Source organism: Schistocerca cancellata, unplaced genomic scaffold (assembly GCF_023864275.1).
Source record: "Schistocerca cancellata isolate TAMUIC-IGC-003103 unplaced genomic scaffold, iqSchCanc2.1 HiC_scaffold_314, whole genome shotgun sequence".
Lineage (NCBI taxonomy): Eukaryota > Metazoa > Arthropoda > Insecta > Orthoptera > Acrididae > Schistocerca > Schistocerca cancellata.
Genome location: NW_026046332.1, coordinates 23,610 through 29,609, shown reverse-complemented (window position 1 = coordinate 29,609; position 6,000 = coordinate 23,610). Strand labels below are relative to the sequence as shown.

General features: G+C 51.6%; 4 non-coding genes across 4 annotated transcripts; all 4 read left to right on the top strand.

Moving 5' to 3' along the window:
* Positions 1 to 1,173: 1,173 nt before the first annotated feature.
* LOC126114650 (5S ribosomal RNA) lies at positions 1,174 to 1,292 on the top strand. Its single transcript, XR_007525196.1, has one exon. It is a non-coding gene; the product is annotated as a 5S ribosomal RNA (ribosomal RNA).
* A 1,331-nt stretch (positions 1,293 to 2,623) lies between these two features.
* LOC126114649 (5S ribosomal RNA) lies at positions 2,624 to 2,742 on the top strand. The gene has a single exon (XR_007525195.1). It is a non-coding gene; the product is annotated as a 5S ribosomal RNA (ribosomal RNA).
* Positions 2,743 to 4,074: 1,332 nt separating this feature from the next.
* On the top strand, positions 4,075 to 4,193 carry LOC126114648 (5S ribosomal RNA). The gene has a single exon (XR_007525194.1). It is a non-coding gene; the product is annotated as a 5S ribosomal RNA (ribosomal RNA).
* A 1,332-nt stretch (positions 4,194 to 5,525) lies between these two features.
* Positions 5,526 to 5,644, top strand: LOC126114646 (5S ribosomal RNA). The gene has a single exon (XR_007525193.1). It is a non-coding gene; the product is annotated as a 5S ribosomal RNA (ribosomal RNA).
* The last annotated feature ends 356 nt before the right edge of the window (positions 5,645 to 6,000 follow it).

Here is a 6,000-nt window from a genome sequence, read left to right as displayed (position 1 = left end):
CGAAGGAAGACTGCTAGGAACTCGTTGAAAATGACAAAACACTACCAATCGACAGATGTGTTCTTGAAATGCGTCAGAGCCTACTGTTACGTAGCAGTGCTAAATTCCGAAAACTAACTAAATATATATAAAAAAAAAAAAATCAACCGTTCTCGAGCCATCACCCAAGTTAAACAACAACGTTAGTAATCGGATCGGTGACTGCCTGGGACCTCTGGCTGTCTTCATATTTTGCTTTCTTGTCGCCACCCCCGCCAGCCCTCTCTTCATGCTACCTTTCCGATGCGACGAAGATGTTTCCACAATGACTTAAATCTGTTGTAATAAGCAACAGATACGATATTAGGGAACTCAGTTTGAAGAAGCGTGTGCCAAGGAAGATTTCCAAAGTGTCTCTGGAAATAACAAAACAGTATGAAGCGGCAGAAATGTTGCGAAATACGTCAGGGCTTATTGTTTTGTAGCAGTGTACATGCGCAAATTTGTAAACAAAAATTTATCTTTCGTCGCAACAAGAGATGGATGCTTTGTCGAACCGCCTGTGTCTTCTGTGCTTGATTTCGCACCTTTCCACGGCACGGCACAGCGCTGCTCTAGTAGCTCCGAACGGCCGCCCACGGCGTCTCGGACACGCCGGTCAGGCCCGCGCCCGTCTCGCAGATGTTTCTCGTGCTTGTGCTATCATATGGGCCGCGACCCGAGCGGCAGCGAGCGGCAGTCGAGCAAAGTCGGGACAAGTCGGGACGGGAGGGGGGACAGGCGCGAATGCAAATGCACCGCGCAAATTACGCATAAATCTGGAAGCGCGGCGTGTGTCAGGCAGGTGAGAAAGCTTCCGTCGGTCCAGCAGGACACGGCAACACCCCGCGCAGTCCCCCCGCCGCCCGGCCGCGCGCAAGCCCTGCGCCGGATAACAGGAACAAGGTGCGTCGCCAGCGGGTGTCGGAGGCCGCACGCACCAAACGAATGACAGGCGGTGCATCGAGCAGCTGTGTTGTGCGTCTCACCTACGTTCGGCAGTCGCCTATGAGACGCCGAGGCGAGCGCGCACTCCGCGCCACCTTCGAGGTGGAAAGACGCGCTTTGCGTCAAATGTGCCACGGAAAGCAGCGATTGCGTGTGTTGGGAGAAGAGGCGAATGCTTCTTCTGTGGTGCGGCTACAGTATAAGGACGCCAACGGCCATACCATGTTGAATACACCGGTTCTCGTCCGATCACCGAAGTTAAGCAACATCGGGCCCGGTTAGTACTTGGATGGGTGACCGCCTGGGAACACCGGGTGCTGTTGGCTCTATCTCATTTTTTCATTTTTACGTCGCTACACCTGCCAGGCCTCTTTTTCATACTAACTATCAGGTGTGACAAAGATGCTTCCACAAGCATTTTCAACTACTGTATCAAACGTAAGATACGAAATTACGGTAATGAACTCGGTTTGAGTAAGAATGCGCGAAGGAAGACTGCTAGGAACTCGTTGAAAATGACAAAACACTACCAATCGACAGATGTGTTCTTGAAATGCGTCAGAGCCTACTGTTACGTAGCAGTGCTAAATTCCGAAAACTAACTAAATATATATAAAAAAAAAAAATCAACCGTTCTCGAGCCATCACCCAAGTTAAACAACAACGTTAGTAATCGGATCGGTGACTGCCTGGGACCTCTGGCTGTCTTCATATTTTGCTTTCTTGTCGCCACCCCCGCCAGCCCTCTCTTCATGCTACCTTTCCGATGCGACGAAGATGTTTCCACAATGACTTAAATCTGTTGTAATAAGCAACAGATACGATATTAGGGAACTCAGTTTGAAGAAGCGTGTGCCAAGGAAGATTTCCAAAGTGTCTCTGGAAATAACAAAACAGTATGAAGCGGCAGAAATGTTGCGAAATACGTCAGGGCTTATTGTTTTGTAGCAGTGTACATGCGCAAATTTGTAAACAAAAATTTATCTTTCGTCGCAACAAGAGATGGATGCTTTGTCGAACCGCCTGTGTCTTCTGTGCTTGATTTCGCACCTTTCCACGGCACGGCACAGCGCTGCTCTAGTAGCTCCGAACGGCCGCCCACGGCGTCTCGGACACGCCGGTCAGGCCCGCGCCCGTCTCGCAGATGTTTCTCGTGCTTGTGCTATCATATGGGCCGCGACCCGAGCGGCAGCGAGCGGCAGTCGAGCAAAGTCGGGACAAGTCGGGACGGGAGGGGGGACAGGCGCGAATGCAAATGCACCGCGCAAATTACGCATAAATCTGGAAGCGCGGCGTGTGTCAGGCAGGTGAGAAAGCTTCCGTCGGTCCAGCAGGACACGGCAACACCCCGCGCAGTCCCCCCGCCGCCCGGCCGCGCGCAAGCCCTGCGCCGGATAACAGGAACAAGGTGCGTCGCCAGCGGGTGTCGGAGGCCGCACGCACCAAACGAATGACAGGCGGTGCATCGAGCAGCTGTGTTGTGCGTCTCACCTACGTTCGGCAGTCGCCTATGAGACGCCGAGGCGAGCGCGCACTCCGCGCCACCTTCGAGGTGGAAAGACGCGCTTTGCGTCAAATGTGCCACGGAAAGCAGCGATTGCGTGTGTTGGGAGAAGAGGCGAATGCTTCTTCTGTGGTGCGGCTACAGTATAAGGACGCCAACGGCCATACCATGTTGAATACACCGGTTCTCGTCCGATCACCGAAGTTAAGCAACATCGGGCCCGGTTAGTACTTGGATGGGTGACCGCCTGGGAACACCGGGTGCTGTTGGCTCTATCTCATTTTTTCATTTTTACGTCGCTACACCTGCCAGGCCTCTTTTTCATACTAACTATCAGGTGTGACAAAGATGCTTCCACAAGCATTTTCAACTACTGTATCAAACGTAAGATACGAAATTACGGTAATGAACTCGGTTTGAGTAAGAATGCGCGAAGGAAGACTGCTAGGAACTCGTTGAAAATGACAAAACACTACCAATCGACAGATGTGTTCTTGAAATGCGTCAGAGCCTACTGTTACGTAGCAGTGCTAAATTCCGAAAACTAACTAAATATATATAAAAAAAAAAAAATCAACCGTTCTCGAGCCATCACCCAAGTTAAACAACAACGTTAGTAATCGGATCGGTGACTGCCTGGGACCTCTGGCTGTCTTCATATTTTGCTTTCTTGTCGCCACCCCCGCCAGCCCTCTCTTCATGCTACCTTTCCGATGCGACGAAGATGTTTCCACAATGACTTAAATCTGTTGTAATAAGCAACAGATACGATATTAGGGAACTCAGTTTGAAGAAGCGTGTGCCAAGGAAGATTTCCAAAGTGTCTCTGGAAATAACAAAACAGTATGAAGCGGCAGAAATGTTGCGAAATACGTCAGGGCTTATTGTTTTGTAGCAGTGTACATGCGCAAATTTGTAAACAAAAATTTATCTTTCGTCGCAACAAGAGATGGATGCTTTGTCGAACCGCCTGTGTCTTCTGTGCTTGATTTCGCACCTTTCCACGGCACGGCACAGCGCTGCTCTAGTAGCTCCGAACGGCCGCCCACGGCGTCTCGGACACGCCGGTCAGGCCCGCGCCCGTCTCGCAGATGTTTCTCGTGCTTGTGCTATCATATGGGCCGCGACCCGAGCGGCAGCGAGCGGCAGTCGAGCAAAGTCGGGACAAGTCGGGACGGGAGGGGGGACAGGCGCGAATGCAAATGCACCGCGCAAATTACGCATAAATCTGGAAGCGCGGCGTGTGTCAGGCAGGTGAGAAAGCTTCCGTCGGTCCAGCAGGACACGGCAACACCCCGCGCAGTCCCCCCGCCGCCCGGCCGCGCGCAAGCCCTGCGCCGGATAACAGGAACAAGGTGCGTCGCCAGCGGGTGTCGGAGGCCGCACGCACCAAACGAATGACAGGCGGTGCATCGAGCAGCTGTGTTGTGCGTCTCACCTACGTTCGGCAGTCGCCTATGAGACGCCGAGGCGAGCGCGCACTCCGCGCCACCTTCGAGGTGGAAAGACGCGCTTTGCGTCAAATGTGCCACGGAAAGCAGCGATTGCGTGTGTTGGGAGAAGAGGCGAATGCTTCTTCTGTGGTGCGGCTACAGTATAAGGACGCCAACGGCCATACCATGTTGAATACACCGGTTCTCGTCCGATCACCGAAGTTAAGCAACATCGGGCCCGGTTAGTACTTGGATGGGTGACCGCCTGGGAACACCGGGTGCTGTTGGCTCTATCTCATTTTTTCATTTTTACGTCGCTACACCTGCCAGGCCTCTTTTTCATACTAACTATCAGGTGTGACAAAGATGCTTCCACAAGCATTTTCAACTACTGTATCAAACGTAAGATACGAAATTACGGTAATGAACTCGGTTTGAGTAAGAATGCGCGAAGGAAGACTGCTAGGAACTCGTTGAAAATGACAAAACACTACCAATCGACAGATGTGTTCTTGAAATGCGTCAGAGCCTACTGTTACGTAGCAGTGCTAAATTCCGAAAACTAACTAAATATATATAAAAAAAAAAAAATCAACCGTTCTCGAGCCATCACCCAAGTTAAACAACAACGTTAGTAATCGGATCGGTGACTGCCTGGGACCTCTGGCTGTCTTCATATTTTGCTTTCTTGTCGCCACCCCCGCCAGCCCTCTCTTCATGCTACCTTTCCGATGCGACGAAGATGTTTCCACAATGACTTAAATCTGTTGTAATAAGCAACAGATACGATATTAGGGAACTCAGTTTGAAGAAGCGTGTGCCAAGGAAGATTTCCAAAGTGTCTCTGGAAATAACAAAACAGTATGAAGCGGCAGAAATGTTGCGAAATACGTCAGGGCTTATTGTTTTGTAGCAGTGTACATGCGCAAATTTGTAAACAAAAATTTATCTTTCGTCGCAACAAGAGATGGATGCTTTGTCGAACCGCCTGTGTCTTCTGTGCTTGATTTCGCACCTTTCCACGGCACGGCACAGCGCTGCTCTAGTAGCTCCGAACGGCCGCCCACGGCGTCTCGGACACGCCGGTCAGGCCCGCGCCCGTCTCGCAGATGTTTCTCGTGCTTGTGCTATCATATGGGCCGCGACCCGAGCGGCAGCGAGCGGCAGTCGAGCAAAGTCGGGACAAGTCGGGACGGGAGGGGGGACAGGCGCGAATGCAAATGCACCGCGCAAATTACGCATAAATCTGGAAGCGCGGCGTGTGTCAGGCAGGTGAGAAAGCTTCCGTCGGTCCAGCAGGACACGGCAACACCCCGCGCAGTCCCCCCGCCGCCCGGCCGCGCGCAAGCCCTGCGCCGGATAACAGGAACAAGGTGCGTCGCCAGCGGGTGTCGGAGGCCGCACGCACCAAACGAATGACAGGCGGTGCATCGAGCAGCTGTGTTGTGCGTCTCACCTACGTTCGGCAGTCGCCTATGAGACGCCGAGGCGAGCGCGCACTCCGCGCCACCTTCGAGGTGGAAAGACGCGCTTTGCGTCAAATGTGCCACGGAAAGCAGCGATTGCGTGTGTTGGGAGAAGAGGCGAATGCTTCTTCTGTGGTGCGGCTACAGTATAAGGACGCCAACGGCCATACCATGTTGAATACACCGGTTCTCGTCCGATCACCGAAGTTAAGCAACATCGGGCCCGGTTAGTACTTGGATGGGTGACCGCCTGGGAACACCGGGTGCTGTTGGCTCTATCTCATTTTTTCATTTTTACGTCGCTACACCTGCCAGGCCTCTTTTTCATACTAACTATCAGGTGTGACAAAGATGCTTCCACAAGCATTTTCAACTACTGTATCAAACGTAAGATACGAAATTACGGTAATGAACTCGGTTTGAGTAAGAATGCGCGAAGGAAGACTGCTAGGAACTCGTTGAAAATGACAAAACACTACCAATCGACAGATGTGTTCTTGAAATGCGTCAGAGCCTACTGTTACGTAGCAGTGCTAAATTCCGAAAACTAACTAAATATATATAAAAAAAAAAAAATCAACCGTTCTCGAGCCATCACCCAAGTTAAACAACAACGTTAGTAATCGGATCG